Consider the following 16,823-nt stretch of genomic DNA (forward strand, 5'->3'; position numbering starts at 1 on the left):
GAGGAGGAAAGCCTTCCTCACTTTTACACGGAGGAAGTGTGGGGAGCTGGGGGCAGGCAGACAAAGGCTGGAGAGGGAAGGAAGTAGGAGTTCCTCCCAGATGGGAATGGAGCAGCCTTCTGAATCCCTGACCCACTTCAGCAATCCTCAGGGCACTCTGGGATTACAGACACATCATATTTATTTGCCCTGTGAAGGATTATCCTTTGGGATCGGAGCTGCTGTTTCTTAGGAACAAACTGTTTAGGGATTGCTTTTATGAGTCTGGGGTCAATTGTCAGCATTCTACTTATGCTTATATCACCTGATTATAAAACTGGGAAAAACAAGATACCAAGAAAAATTTATAGAAATTTAGAACATAAAAGCTGATTAGGGAGATATTCTCATAGGAGGTGTTGCAGTTATGGTAGTGTGACTAGCGACAAGGAAAGTGTTGATCCTAAGTGTCCCTAGTGGCCAAGGACAGACGAAATATGTCTTTGAGAAATGGAGAGGAGAAGAAGTTTGCTTCCTGTTTGTTGGAAACCTCACTTCCTCCTAGAAGCCCTGCTCAGTGGCTTGCTCTGGTTTTGTCAATTGAGAGATGAAAGGATTTTGACAATGGGGGTTGGAATTAAGCTTGGATTGTTGGCTTAAAAAATAATGCATTAGGTCTCTGGTAAGTACTCAGAAAATCCTTCCTCCTGCCTTTTTTCTTTTTTTTTTTTTTTTTTAAATTAGCACATGAAATTTGTGTACTTTGGTCTCATTGGGCAATGACCACAAATATTTGTCTGGAACACAACTTGGAAGAAAGGAAAGTTGAGATAAAAATACAGACCTTTCCTGGCACTTGGGTTGGCTGGGAGAATTATGGAAAATCTCAGGGAAATGTGCTGCCATAAACTCAAAAATCTACTTTGTCGTGGGCCTGGCAGGCCAGGTTAGCCTGGAGCCATACATGAAGGCCACCAGGGAAATAAAAGAACCAGCCTGGAGCGCTCAGAAAGGTGGCAAAGCGGATTTCTCTTGTCTTGGGTAGAAGCTCAGATCCAGAAGTCAGAGTCTGTTAGGAGGATTAAATGAGATAATGCCTGCCAACGAGACTGACACACAGCCTGGCACCTAGCAGATGCTCATGACAAACTGGAGTTCCTTCGCTGCTGTGACTTCATAAGGCCTGGGAGTGGGTGTCTGAAGACACTGTGTCTCAGACGATGGCTTCATGCCATGTTGGTATTCTACACTTTAGAAAACACTGGAAAGTTGGACTCGTGCAAACTCCAAATTCTTCCATTCTGGTTGAGATGAGCCATAGCTAGGGAGGCAGCTCAGTTTCTTCATTTGCAAAATATTATGGTTCTGGGAAATAATCTTGTGACCTGAATGAGGAAACACACCTGATATCATTTCCTCAGATAATAATTGGTCTGGATTTCAACTCAGAAGAGAACCCTAAGAACTCCCACCCACAGGGACTACTGCTATTTCTATCTGGGGCAAGGACCCAATCTCTGGGATACCTGAGTTAAGATTTCTTGGTAGTACCGTACCAATTTCTCGCAAATGTTTGGCTTGGAAGCCTAAACCAGGGAGAAACACAGAGCTTTGATCCCAGCTGCTTCATTCTCCACCAGCATTGTCATAACATCGAGTCCTACCATTTGTGACCACCCTGTGACCAGGCAGTTCTTCCTGCGTCATCTGCCTGGCCAAAAGGCAAGTCCCTGGCCATGTATCCTTTTTAGCCCCTTATCCCACTGTGGTGCTGCATGTTCTCTCCTCATGCTTTTATTTTCAGTCTCTTCTCAACTGGATTATTCTTGTTAGCTTTAAAGCATACCCAAAACTCCCTCCCATTGAGAGTGGAGTGGGATGAGTGGAGACAACCATATCCCAACCGTACATTCTTCTCAAACCATCACATTCTCTTCTCCCCTTTCTAGAGACTTCTAGAAAGAATATTTATACTTGTGGACTCTATTTGCTCACTTCCCACTGACTCCTCAGGTCACTGTCAGGTTGGGTCCTGACCCATCAACCCAACCAAACAGCTTGTGCTGAGGTTCTTCCTCTTCCCTGACCTCCCAACAGTAGTCTGCCCCGTTCACCACTCCTCCTCCTGCAACCACTGTCTTTTCTTGGCTTCAATGACACAAGACTTTTCTGGTTTCCTCTCTCTTCTCTGACAGGTAATTTGCTATCTCCTTTGTAGCCTTATCTATTCTTCTCAAGTCAATAAATATTAAAATACCCAAGGCTCACTCCTGGACACTCTTCTCTCCTTATTCTATATTTTATTCATGCCAAAAATGTTTCCCCAGCCTAGATCTCTCCTCTGAGCTCTAGACCCACGTATCCAACTTCCTACTTAACATTTCCACTTGGGAAGTCTCACAGACATCTAAAATATAACACATCCAAAACCAAACTCTTTTTTTCCAATTTTACTTTTTAAAATTGAAGTGTAGTTGATTTATAATGTTGTGTTAATTTCTGCTGTATAGCAAAGTGACTCAGTTATACATATATATACATTCTTTTTCATATTCTTTTCCATTATGGTTTATCACAGGATATTGAATATAGTTCCCTGTGCTGTACAGTAGGACCTTGTTGTTTATCCATCCTATATATAATAGTTTGCATCTGCTAGTCCCAATCCATCCCTCCCCCACCCCTCCCCCTTGGCAACCACAAGTCTGTTCTCTATGTCTGTGAGTCTGTCTCTGTTTCATAGATAGCTTCATTTGTGATGTATTTTAGATTCCATATATAAGTGATATCATATGGTATTTGTCTTTCTCTTTCTGACTTACTTCACTTAGTATGCTAATCTCTAGGTCTATCCATGTTGCTGCAAATGGCATTATTTCATTCTTTTTTATGACTGAATAGTATTCCATTGTATATATAATACGTACCTCATCTTCTTTATCCATTCATCTGTCAATGGACGTTTAGGTTGCTTCCATGTCTTGGCTATTGTGAATAATGCTGCTCTGAACATAGGGTTGCATGTATCTTTCTGAATTATAGTTTTGTCCCAAAACCAAGTTTTTGATCTCCCCCACCCCCACTTCAAATCTCTTCAGTGCTCCCTATCTCACTGAAGGGTTAAGCAGGCCAGAACTTGGGGTCTCCAGGACCCTTTCCTCTGCTTTACCCTTCACATTCAATTTTGCCTTCTAAACCTCTCCTGAATCCATACTCTTCTCCCTTCGTCCTTTCCCACTATCCTAAGCTACCATCATCTCTCACCTAGGCTGCTGTAAAAGCCTCCTTACTGGTCTGTCTGCAGCCATTTTGACCTTTGCCTCTCACAATGCATCCAGAGTGATTTCTTCACCTGATCTTCATGTCCGCCCCCACGCCACCTGAAAATGGTTAAAATGCTTGAATGTCTTTCCATTATTTTAGGGTGCAATAGTCTTAACAGGCCCTGCACCCATACAGCTCTATCTCAAACCATGCTCCACCATGCTTCCTGCAAACCAATCACTCTGGTCTTCTTTCACTTCCTTTTACTTGCTATGCTTCCCCTCTCCAATTGCTTTTTGCCCCTCTTCATCTTGTAACTTCCCCCCTTTCTTCAAATCTCAGCTCAGTCATGGCTTCCCCAGGGCTATCTTCCCTGACCTCTATATCCAGGGCAAATCTCTACCATATGACCCTGGGTACTTTTCCTTCATATGCTGATCATGGCTGTAATTTTATATTTATTGGTATGACTATTTGGTTCAAATAAATTTCCCACTGACTGCAGATTCCATTAGGGTAGGGACTTTGCCTGGTTTTCTGTGCTTAGAGCCAGCACAGTGCCTAGTACATACATAGAAGATGCTTGGTAAATGCATTTGTTGAACAAATGAATGAATGAATAAATGAATGAACATGGACTTTTGTTTACTGTAATTCCTTTGGCTCCCTTTTCTTCTGACTGTTTCACCCATGCCCTATCTTTTGTCTAGTCATTGGAACCTCAATCATGAATTTGGCTTACATGTCCAGTGCCATTGCTGGGTCTCCTTTCTATTATCGGTAAGGAAACTCATGAGATTCTGCATAACCTTTGGATGGCATCCTCCTGTGGACACTTCCTCTCCTGCAATAATTTTGTTATTATCAAGATTCTGTTCAGAACTTCAGACTTAGGTAATAAGAGTACCACCTGAGGGGGGCAATCTCCCACCTAGGACAATAAGATCATGGAATTGCAGGGAACCCTTGGTAATCATTTAGTTTAATTTCTCAAGCGAAGCAGACATCCTTTCTGTGCCACTTCTGACAGATACTAGTAGCTAATGTTTATTGAGCATAGACCAGTTACTGTCTTAAGAACATTGATACAGATGAACCCATTGAATCCTTTGTAACCATATGAGTACAGTTACCATCATGCATCTTTCATAGATGGAGAAATAGTGGAATGCCTGTCTAAGTCATACAAGTAATAAGGGGCACAGTCAAGATTTGAACCCAGGCCATTGTCAGAACCAGAGCTTTTAGCCACCGTTCTATGCTATGCTACCTTTGTAGTTAGCCAACATTTATGAGGACACTTCCAGGAGTAGGAATTCACTCCACTGTGAACTGGATACTAGCCATTTTTCCTAGTTCCAGCCTCTAAAACTATACAGAATAGCCTGCTCCAACTTCCATAGACAGTCATTTAAATATTTTCAAAGACTAAGAGTAATTTTTTTCTGTTCATAAAAATAACATATGCTCATTGTAGAAAACTTGGAAAAGTTCAGAAGAGTATAAAGAAAATAAGAATCCTTGATAACCAAGGAGAAAATAAATGTTAACTGCCAAGAATCCATTAGCGTTTTGTTGTTGTTTTTAATATCTATATTTCATTAAGGGCCCATGTAAAACCTGTGTCCAGCCAAGACACCTAGTTCTCTGTCACATGATCTTCCATCAAGCCAGATTTTTTCCTTTATATAAAATCCTAAATGTAAAATTTTACATTTATCCCTTATAAACTATATTTTGTTTGTTTTGATTCTTTCTTCCATACTATTGAAACTCTTTGAATCTAGGTTCTGCTACCTAATATGTTAGCCTTCCAGCTTTGTGTACCACATGATTTTGATAAAAGGGCTTTCCATATGTTTATTCTAGGAGTTGATGAAATGTTGAGCAGGGAAGAGCCCTGTGATATTCTATTAGGGCCCTCCCTCCGGGTTCACATGAGTCTTTTCATCAATCATTTAGGATGGCTGCTCAAGCAAATACAAATCAGTGATCGCTTCTCAATTTCTAAGTGCTCACAAGTCATCATTTAAATACTTCATTCTAGAACTTTCCTGGAAATCCCTGTATGCCAATCTGTTACTTCAGACTTTTCTCTGCAGTGGAAGGGGCTGTGTGTAGACAAACTGGCCCTGAGTAACATTTAATGGGGCTGAAGAAATGATCCCACGGGTATACATTGTCTTATTCTTTCTACTTCAGGAGATCAGCTTCCTGTCAACATACAGGAAACTGGAAAGCTGCAGTCTAATAATATAGCCACTGACAGGAAGATTGTTGTTTAGATTGCTCTTCCAGATTTCTCAATTGAATAATCTTGGTGAAGAATGACTGCTTCATATTTTTTTATGACTTGGATCAACTTCAAGCCTACCTGACTTTATATAGTAGATGGGCTGCTTCCATGTTGCATATAAATTTTTTGGGTGGAAGTCAAATTCTACCTAAAATGTACTACTGTGGGAATTTCCTTTTTAAGGCCATCTTGTAGTGAGACATTTTATAAAGTCAGGGATTCTTCAGTGATTTATCTCTTCGTATTTTAAAAATCACAGTTGTTTAAAGCAAAGCAAAATGATGCTGCATATTTCTTTACTTTTAGAAATGTTGGGTAACGTTTTTTGTGATTGTCATTCTGAGCAAATAGGATTGGGAAGATCTTGGGACTGCCCGGCAGCCAGCTAGTGAGTAAAACCCGAGCCTCTATCTTAAGTCACATTCTCACCTCACCATTCCCTGGTGCACTCCTACTGATGGAAGATTGCTTCTTTTGATTCCCCGGATTGATGTTTTTCTCGTTTTCCAACTGTCTCCATCAATAACTCAAAGAGAATTACATTGAAGCATCTTCTCTGAGAGTCCTCCTGTCACTCAGCTGCAGGCGGCGGGGCTGGTGGTCACAGGGAGGCGTCCGTCACACATCTGTGTTCCTCGTTCCCTTGGATTGGAGCTGTGTGGAGGCCAGAGCCTCAGCTTGTTCACCTCTGGGTCTCCATAGGACTAGCCAGGGCCTCCCGGGAAGTGGTGTCACCACATATTCATTGACTCAATGGTGACTCCCAAACTCGACCAGGAACCAGCTGCAGGGAATACCTTGGGGCCCACCCTGTTGTCACCAAGGGGACCATGATGGTTTAGACTGGCTTCCTGAGATTTCCCTCCCCTGAACTCCTGCAGTATTCTGAGGCTCACTGGTCCTTAACCAAACTTCCTTCTTTTTTTCTGTAGTGTGTGTATGTGTATGCAAGCATGTATATGTTGTTTATACTCATGAATAGTCAGTCTAGGTTTCTGTGTGTAGTATGTCTCCAAGGCAGGTACTGTGCCTTAATCATAATCCCAACCCCTAACCCTAATCCTAACCCCTAACTTTAATCCCGACTTTGATCCTAACCCTAAATCTCAAATCCCAGAGCCTAACAAAGATCCCTACTCATAGTCAGTCTTTAATAAATGTTTGCTTTTTATTGTGAATATTACTATGATCTTAATATAACTAAAATCACCAGAAACTAAAACAGCCGTACATTTTCTATGTTGTATTATTCAATGAGAATTATAGTTTAGAATGAGCATCCCCTGACATCAAAAGAGCCAGGAGATTAAGATACCTTCAGTATAAATTTTCATGTTTAGTAAGTAACTCAGCATCTTATTGCTGACAGTTAATCTATATGGAGGAGTTCAGCTAACCTTGTCAGTTAATTGGAGTAGCCTTTTGATCAAGACCACACCATTTGCCAATAAAGCATGTTTAAAGTGTGGTCTCTAGTTTCCATCCTCTCATCACCCTGATTTCACAGGATAATTTTATAGATAGCTTAAAACAAAATAATATAAATGAATCAATTCATTTAACTAGAACCCCTTAATATCCTACTTTTAGTTCCGTGACCAGCTACATAATCTGTGGGACCCAGTGCAAGATGAAAATATGGGGTCCCTTGTTATTAAGAATTTCAAGATGGTGACAGCCGAACACTAAGCCCAGTGCACGCCCACGGAGCTGGCCCTGCATATTTTACAGATGGGGGACCCTAGGTCTAGAAAGGCATAGCAAGACACTGCCAGGCCCCCGCTGATCGGTGCTGGAGAGATGGTTAGAACCTGGTCACTGGACAGTTGGTAACTGCTCCCACTGCTTGGTTTCCCATTCATGGGCTTCTCCCACTACCCAGCGTCATCACGGTTGGGCAGCTGGGGTACATACCCGGTGGTGTCAACTGGACATTCTGCTCTTAGCACTTTCGTTAGTTGTTCCAACCCTTAGCCTGATTTCTTTCTTTTTTAAAAAAATATTTTCTATTTATCTGTTATCTATCTATATAGCTATCATCTATCTAGATATTTGGCTGTGCCGGGTCTTAGTTGCGGCACATGGGAACTTCGTTGCCGTGTGCGGGATCCTTGTTGCAGCATGCGGGATCTTTAGCTGCGGCATGTGGGATCTAGTTCGCTGACCAGGGATCGAACCCCGGGCCCCCTGCACTGGGAGCATGGAGCCTTAGCCACTGATTTCTTGCCTAACTCCACACCTGAGCTAATTTGCCTACAGCTGCTCCTCATTGTCAGCATGACGTCTTCCACCAGTTTTCTTGAAAACTCTGAGGAAATTTTGTGAGATGCTGGTGGAAAGAAAGCTGATGAGAGACATTTTGCAGATTGGATTGCTCTCCTTGGCTCTCAGAAGCAGAAGGGATGCATTTCTTCACAGCGAGTTTCTCCTCCCTTCCCAAATCCCAACATACACTCATTCTTAAGTGCAAGCCTACATGTCTTGGCTAAAACAGCCTCAGGATAGGGTCCTGAATACCTTGGATATTAATAAAGAGAGGGTAAGAAATTCCATTTTGAAAGTGTTTCAAATGGAAAATATTTTACGTCAATTCCTGGGAAATCAATTCCCAATCTCTGGCTCTATCTTAATTCAGCCCCATCTTGAATTAACCGTGTCTGTTGTTTGCCAGAATTCCATGGACTTGAGAATGTGTTAAAGAATTTCATTTCCTTCTTTCTCCCCAGAGGGACTGCAGAGTCAGTGACTGTAGGAATTCAGACCCCTTTACTGTGCCAAACTCCCCCAAGCCACAGACATTGCATTAACTTCGGAATGTGGCCAAGCCAGTCCCTTTGAGAAGGAAGCACTGCTGCCCTGAGCTGGCATCTATGCTGACACAGCCTTGCATCTAGCCCACAGGCTGGGTTTTGAGTTTATTAGTAAAATTCAAGCAAGCCTGAAGAAACCCTCAATTCAAAAAAAAACAGGAATAGCCGGTTTAAAGAAAATCAGGGTGGAGGGCGAGGGATGGGAATTTCACATTATTTCTACATAACAGATAATGAAACAGGTTCCAGGAGGTTTTAAAAGAATCTAATTAAAATTATTTATATTATTTCACATTTGCCCCCCTCCAAACTTTTAGACAGGACTGATAGCCAAGCCAAAGCCATCAATTTGATGCTGGCTGTGCACAGTTGATACGCAACATTCCTGTGACTCCTCCTTGCTGACAGGGAGCACCCTGGGGAAATACCCAGCAAATGGAAGACACAGTGGGGTCCTAAAGGCACTTCTCTATAAGGGGGTAGATAAAATAAAGACACAAAGGCAAAGGAACACTTTAATAATGATATAAGATAAGCTACTACGGACCAAGTGCAAAAAACAGACATGCTTCTTGTGGCAGTGAGGAGCAAAATGAAAGGATTAGGTCAGTGAACCAGGGAGGGCTTCCTGTAGGAGGCACCATTCAAAGCAGAGTTTTGAAGGTGGTCTGGGTGAAGGGAAGAGGAGGGAGGGTCATCCCTCTGGGAACTGAGATGATGCTTGGATTATCTAGGTGACAAGTCTGCTTTTTCCCTTAATTATTGTATTTTATCCATCACATATTTTGTTCTAAATGATTCAGACTGCTCTGTCTGCATAGACCTGATCTCCAAGGTATCCTTGATTGGATGTGCAGGTATTTGTAGTTAGACTATAAAGTGCCACATAGAGTGGGAATGTATAATGTGAAACCTTAATTCTGGATAAAAATGCCAAGATGTGAACTATGCTGCTTCCTTTTAGTAATTACTCATTTCTGACAAAAAAGCAGGAGGCTTAATTCACCCCTAGGGCAATTTAAAAACACTCTTGTCAGTTAATTCACTCCCAGCCCTGCTCCCCAGATAGTTTTTTTGCTTTCTCACTTAAGTCATTTTAAGAGTTATATCTTTCTTTCTGATTCATGACTGTGTAATCATTTAGCTAGTTAATCTGGATAAAATTAACACTTTCCTCTAAGGCAAATATACTTTGTTCTCTCTGGGAATATCATACCTAGAAAAGAGCTACAGCTTACTTGTTATAAATGTGGGCAACTTACATGTGCATTTCATGTATGTCTCGATCAGTACCTTCCCCATAAGTGAGCAAAAGACTTTCTCTACCAAGTAACACAGGCATCAGGAATTTAGATACTCATCCACAGGATTATAAATCATTAAGCTTCACGGATCTGATCAACGACGGGGGCTGGTGGAGACCTCCTCTTGCTTCATAGAAATCTGATTGCTTCTGCTCCGTATCTTCTTTCTAAGAGGACTTAAAATTTGGTTTCAAACAGCTGTCAGAATGATTCCCCCCTTTCTTAGGGCATTCATTAGAAAATAAAATCAGATATAATTAACAAACAAACCAACCTATATGCCTGCTGTTCTGACTTGTTTTAAGTGTTATTTCTACTTACAGTTTCCTGTCAGCATCCTGCTGTTTCTTTAATATGACTTCTGCATTGGGGAAGAAAAAGAACTCGGCATTAAAATAAAGCCCTGACTTTTCGTCACTTCTCTTCCTGTTCATCTGTGTTCAGATCCAATTTGCTTGGAGGTTGAAAGGAACTAAAATGTCAAAACCATCACTGAGAGAGAGAGGAGGGACCTCTCTGCTCCTAGAGTTGGCTGAAGGATGGGGCTGCCTTTAAACTCACGATAAACACCCTCTTCCCTCACTGCTGGGCTTGGGTGGCCCGTGTGGCTACCAGAGTACTGGAAAAGCGATTCAGGTTCCCAAGGTTGGTTTCTCAGCTGAGAGTCCTCCTTGGTACCAGATGATGTTCTGGTACCTCCGAGCCTGTCCCAGAGGCGCATGGGAGTGATTGGGCGATCCGGGGAGAACTTTAATCCCAAAGCTGGCCTCTGGGTTTGGTAAGGGTGGAGGCTGCATGAAAATAACTGGGGGGCTGCTGAGGTGGCAGATAACAGCAGCAGAGCTGATGCGATGTGATCAAAATGTACGGGATTATGGTTTTTCTCCGTTGGATCTTTTAAATTAATTTTTTAAAAATTCTGGAAATTTTGAAACATACCAAAGAAGGTAAAATAAAATAATAAACTCCCAAACATCCATCACCCATTTTCAGTAATTATTTACTCATGCTTTTCACACCCCCACCAACTTCCCCTTCCTGTATTATTTTTGAAGCAAATTCAAGACATTGTAACATTTCATCTATAAATAGTTTGGTTTGTGTCTGTAAAAAATAGACTCTTTTAAAAAACTATAACCCTAATCCCATTAGCACACCTAAAAGTAATTAATAATTAATTCCTTCATATAATCAAATAGCCAGTGTTTAAATTATCAGTTGTCTCATAAATGAATTTTTAAAAATAGTTTCTTTGATCCAGGTTCAAATAAAGTCCCACAATTTGATTGGTGGATATGTTTATGAAGTCTTTCTTTCTTCTCGGGTGGCGCAGTGGTTGAGAATCTGCCTGCCAATGCAGGGGACACGGGTTCGAGCCCTGGTCCAGGAAGATCCCACATGCCGCGGAGCAACTAAGCCCGTGAGCCACAACTACTGAGCCTGCGCTCTAGAGCCCGCGAGCCACAACTACTGAGCCCGCATGCCACAACTATTGAAGCCCGCGTACCTAGAGCCCGGGCTCCATAGCAAGAGAAGCCACCGCAATGACAAGCCCGCGCACCGCAAGGAAGAGTAGCCCCCGCTCGCCACAACTGGAGAAAGCCCACGTGCAGGAATAAAGACCCAACACAGCCAAAAATAAATAAATAAAATAAAATAAACTGTTTATTTTGGAATAATTGTAGATTTACATAAAAGTTTCAAACATAGTATAGAGAATTCCTGTGAATCCTTCACCCAAATTCCCCTAATGTTAACATCTTACATATCGATGGTATATTTGTCAAAACTAAGAGATTAACTTTGGGACATTACTATTAACTAACTTACAGGCTCTATTCAGATTTCACCAGTTTTTCCCTTAATGCCCCTTTTCTGTTCCAGGATCCAATTCAGGACACCACAATCACAATCATTGTGATTCCTTACGCTTCTCCGATTTGTGACAGTTGCTCAGTCTTGTTTGTCTTGATATGATCAGGTATTTTGTAGAAAGTCCCTTGGTTTGGATTTGTCTGATGTTTTCTCATGATCAGACTGGGATTATGGGTTTGAGGGAAGAATATCATAGAGGGTAAAGTGTCCCTCTCATGGGAATTATATCAGGGGGTACATATCACTATGACCTTAAGTCTCCTTAATCCACCTCTCTCTCTCTGTCTCTTCCATTGCAAATTACTTGTGGAAGAATCTGTAGACTTTTGTTTTGTTTTGTTTTTTAACGTAGAGAGGCCGTGGCCACTTTTAGGCTGAGATATGGAGTCCTCTGCTTCAGCCCCAGGCTTCTTTCCAAACAGTTGCCACCTCAACACTTCCTGTTCATTTGTATCCCATAACATCACAAGACAGGGTTAAATAAAAGTCTAGGTTACACTGCAGGCTGCATGGCAGGCTTTGATTTTAAGTAGATGCTGGAGAGAAGGTCTGAGAAAAAGACATCCTTCACAGGAAACACATTAAAAAAATTCCTTGAAGGCTGGTTCCTGTGTCATTGAAATATTTAGATAAGAACACACACACACAGACACACTCACACCATGAAGAGGTACACAGATATATTATTGTTATTGGAAAGAGAAGAAATACACCAAGACTTCAGAGAATCCTTATAAACGGACAGCTACTAGGCTACACTGGTGATGGTTAAGATCTTCGGGTTGACATTGCCTCCATCTGACCGGACTCCTTAAGTTTTCACATGGCAGGATGGATGCTAGCACAAGTGAACAAAGAAATAACAATCTTCTCCTTCTTGAACACAGTGCTTTACATTTTACCATGTGTCTTTGCCTGTGTTACTTAACATCATTGTTGAAATACTTGAAGGTAAAGTGTGAAGTATTGTCTTTCCCCAGATTAGGAAAGTGAGAAGGCTGAGAGAGGTCCTGTGACTTGGTCAGATGGCTGGTTATGGATGAAAGTGAGATTAGAAAACAGGTGTTCTTCCCCTGTGTGCTTTTGTCAGATAGATTCAGGCAAATGGCTTCCAGGATCAACCTTTGAGGACTTTTTGCTTTGGTACCAAACATCCCAGGATGAATGATTAAAATTAGAATTTAAAGTTATAGCCCCAAGTTTCTCATAGTGAACAGTCCAAATGTTGGTTTAAAGCACCAGATTTGTGCTCTAAATCCAGTTGAATGTTGCTATATTGATAGATACGTTCAATAGTAAGCCTGGGTGGGTGGGGGAATACACCCCATTCTGCCCTGACTAATGAAGTTCAGGCAGCAGCTCTGATCCTTCCAGCGCAGGGTCATGGTCAGGAAGACCAACAGCTGATAGTGCTATTGGAGGTGCTCCTAGGTTCTGAGCTTCCCGAGGGCAGGGTCACCCTTGGAGCCCACATAGCTCAGCTTCATGGGAGCAGAATGATACTTCTGCTCCATCCTTAACATGAAAGGAATAATTGTAAAGCTTAGAACGCAAGGGGATGGTGAGATAGAGGAGTGATTCACCAACGCCCTCCCAGGAAAAGAAAGCCAGCACTTAAACACGTCTTAACATCTCAAATATAATTTCTATCTCTGGTAATGATGCTGACACCAGAGTGCTTTTGGAATGGGGTCCCCTTGTTAACAGAGGAGCGAGTGTAAAGTGGGTGAAAAACTCAGCCTAATGAAAGTGACTTTAATATCCCTTTAGTTTCACAAGTAGGATTCTGTGGCTCTTTTGTCTTGTTTGGTCCATGGGCAGTGAGTTTAATGACGCTTCACACTGAGTGTACCTCAACCGTGGTGAGGTATTTCAAGAAAACTCTAGTTGGGATTCTGGATTCTTGGACCATTAATAATTTTAAGGGTGACAATAAAAGCTGGAGGAACTCCAGTCTCAGCAAGGGTTTTCAAAAGGCGGTATAATAATGAGGCGTGCGGAGCCCTGGGTGGTAGGGCCTCCGGACTCCTGCTCTGCCCCAGCTGGCTCTGTGTCCTTGATCTTACACTTAACCTTGCTTTCTGGGTGCCAGTGGAATGTGCAGATAAAACTCTCCCTGACCTGCCTAAGAGGTATGTTATGAGAAACAGCTGATTGGGAGTATAAAATGTTAGGGAAGTCTGAAAGGAAGAAAAAAGGGGAAAACAAATTACATTTTGGAAGCAGAAATTGCTTAATAACAAGCAGTGACAGAATGCCTACACATTGGAGTTTTGTAGTCAGAATGAAGATTTATTTGGCATTTTGGATTTGTTTTTTCAGTGAGCAGAGGCTATTTGGGGGAGTTGAGAGAAAGGAGAAAAGGGAAAGAAAGTTAAAGTGCCAACAATAATCTAGGTATATAATCTACCAAAAATTCTACTGATTGACAACTCTTTCTACTTATATAAAAAATATCTTCTGATTATGATTATTCACACCATGTCTGTTTTCCACATTGTTTCATAATTTGAGGTTCCTTTTCCTACCCCATGATCCTAGCAATTGTCTAAAGCTAGAAAAGCAAAATCGTTTAGAATGTTGGCCCTCTGAGGCCTTAAAACAATGGCTGACCTAATTTTTTCCACAAGTCCTATTACTGAGCTTGGGTGTCTCACCTTTTTAGCCTTCCAAACACTGGCTTATCTTGGGGACCTTATGAAACCCTGTGCCTAAGAATAACCTGGTGGTTTAAAAACAAATAGACTAAGCCCTGTGTGAGCCTCCCATGAAGGGCATTTCTAATGCCCTCTTAAAAGCCTGAGCTTGGATCAGAGTTGATAGTATTATTTGGGGGTCACCTGCTGATTCTAGTTTCCCCTCCGCCCCCCTTTGTCAAGGTCTTGCTTCCTCTGACTTTTCTCCCAGTTCCAGGATATGCCTGGGTCATGGTGAAATGTGGACACTGGTGAATGTGGCCAGAGGACGTGGCTCTCCCTTCAGATCCAGGGACTGAAGGCTCCCGGCTGGATGAGGAGAATGATTAACCTCACAGCAACTGCGAGGCCAAAGTTGTTCCTACATCTCATAGACCAAATCCAGATCTTGCTGGGCTCAGAGGTTAATACATCGGCAGTGTCTTAACCACTTGCCCCCCTCAGGGTTCCTTGCTCTACTGCTCTTGCTTTAGATGTCTCTGACTAGCCCTGGCTTGTCCCACTGGGGGGACAATCTGAGGATTGGAGAAACTTACTTGGTCATAATTTTGCCACTAGATAAAGGCCTGTGTCTGCTTCCATCCGTCACCTTAGCAGGTATCTCTGTTCCTATTCCTCCATAGGGCTCATGCCCACTCACAGGGCACTTTCCCTGGGTGGTTCAACTTTCTAGAAGATTCAGTGGTGTCATCTTATTCCCATCTTGAGCAGGTCTTAATAAATTCCCTCTGGGTTATACATTTGCTAAGGGAGTGGCCTGGAGTGAGAAGAGAGACCTGGGCTAAGGCTCAGGAGACGGGTGTTCTAGGCCCAGCTCTGCCACCTGCTTCATGACCTAGGAAATGCCCTTTACGTTCTGAGGATATTATTGTTCTTGCTTGTAAATTGAGGCGATTAGACTAAGATCATCTCTAAAAGCCTATGCTGTAATACATATAAAATAGATTTGGTATAAAAGGTTCGCAGTTTGTAGCATTCTGGTCATATGCTCTATATTTATGTGTATAAGTGCCAATAGATCAGAGGGAAAAAAATAAATTGGTAAAAGAAACAACTATTCTCACCTCTTTTAAAGCATGGAAGTCAATTATTTTTAATGGAGTTTTGCCTACTCAGTATAATATAAGGAAGACAAACTCTTCCGGTATTGGGTTCAGGTTTCTGAAGACCACCAGTGGCCATTTTATCACCTGTAAGTGATATTAAGACTAAAACTTGTATGTTCTAACCATGGTAATTTGTAAGCTATTGGCTATTATTAAATAATTAGTGGTGATTTACCAAAATCCTTTCTTTCTGAAAATTAGTTATGGAAAACTGTTATTTACTTACGAGTTTAAGATAGAAAAAGAGATGGAAATACTGCCTTAAACCAGACGGAGTGTGGGCAGATGCTGGCCAAGATTTCCTTCCTTTCGTGGTTCCTTGAAGGCTAAGCATCCAGCCTCTGGGGCAAAAGCAGGCAATTGTGTTAAATCATGCAAAACAGAGTGGCAGTTGGGTGAGGCACACAAAATGGATTGAAAGCAGAGAACTACTTATTTGTCAGTACAGATTCCAGACCTGAAGGCTGCAGAGATAAAGAATAAGGATTAACTCTTATAATATGTTACCCGCTTTAAAAGAGAAATTTTTGCAAAAAGCACAACACACACATTTCAGCGTTTTACAATTTTCCAGTTAGTATTAACTCATTAATTAGTACAACATGAGTCAGTTTGGAATTTTCAGCCCAACAATCGTGCAGTTGCGTGAGAAGTTTTATAAATGTCCTGTAATCCCACTGGAATGTCCCAGATTACCTTCTCCTTTGCTTTAATTAGAAAACAGGATTGCAAATCAGAGCAGGGATATAAAATTGACTTTGTCTCTCTTACTAATGTTGTCACCTAGAACAAGTCACTTAGTCTATTTGGACCTCAGTTCCAGTAACTCCACTGTTATAAATTTACATCTGTAAAAATGTCCACACTATATCAGTAAGTGGGGAAAACAGATTAATATATGATTTATTTATGCATTAGTCAGCTTTGCTACAGAAACAATGACCCCCAAATCTCGGTGGCTCATAATACTAATTCACTCCTCTTTCACATTGTTAACGGCTACAGTCAGCTGCATTTCAGCTCCTTGGTCCTATTCTGGGGCCAAGCAGTCTCCTACCCACAGCAGAGGGAAAGAGCAGGACAGCTCACAGAAAAACACAATGGCTCTAAAACTTCTGCTCAGTTGTGGAGTGTACTGCATGCACTCACAGACCATTGACCAAGGAAGCAACATGATGCGGTTGATGATGGGGTGGGGATGTATATTCTCTCCGAAGGCACTGCAAGTCGTTTGGCAACTGATTAATTGCCTACAGGAATTATTTCTCCTACAGGAAATGGGAGTAAATAGTTGGGGACAATAATATATCACAATATATTTATCTGTAAATATAGATATGCATAGAAAAAGTCTGAAATGTTATTCATTAAAATATTCTTAGGCCAGGAGAATTGAAAATGTATCTTGTACATGAATGTTCATAGCAGCATGATTCATCATAGCCCTAAAGTGGAAACAACCCAAATATTCACCAATGAAGGATGAGTGGTTT

General features: G+C 41.7%; 1 long non-coding RNA gene across 2 annotated transcripts in view; it reads left to right on the forward strand.

Annotated features, from left to right (window-relative positions):
* The window catches only part of LOC137777209 (uncharacterized), a 133,319-nt gene that overhangs the window by 77,454 nt on the left and 39,042 nt on the right, over positions 1-16,823 (forward strand). The gene's annotated exons all lie outside the window — the stretch shown is intronic.

The sequence above is a fragment of the Eschrichtius robustus genome, chromosome 15, assembly GCF_028021215.1.
Source record: "Eschrichtius robustus isolate mEscRob2 chromosome 15, mEscRob2.pri, whole genome shotgun sequence".
Lineage (NCBI taxonomy): Eukaryota > Metazoa > Chordata > Mammalia > Artiodactyla > Eschrichtiidae > Eschrichtius > Eschrichtius robustus.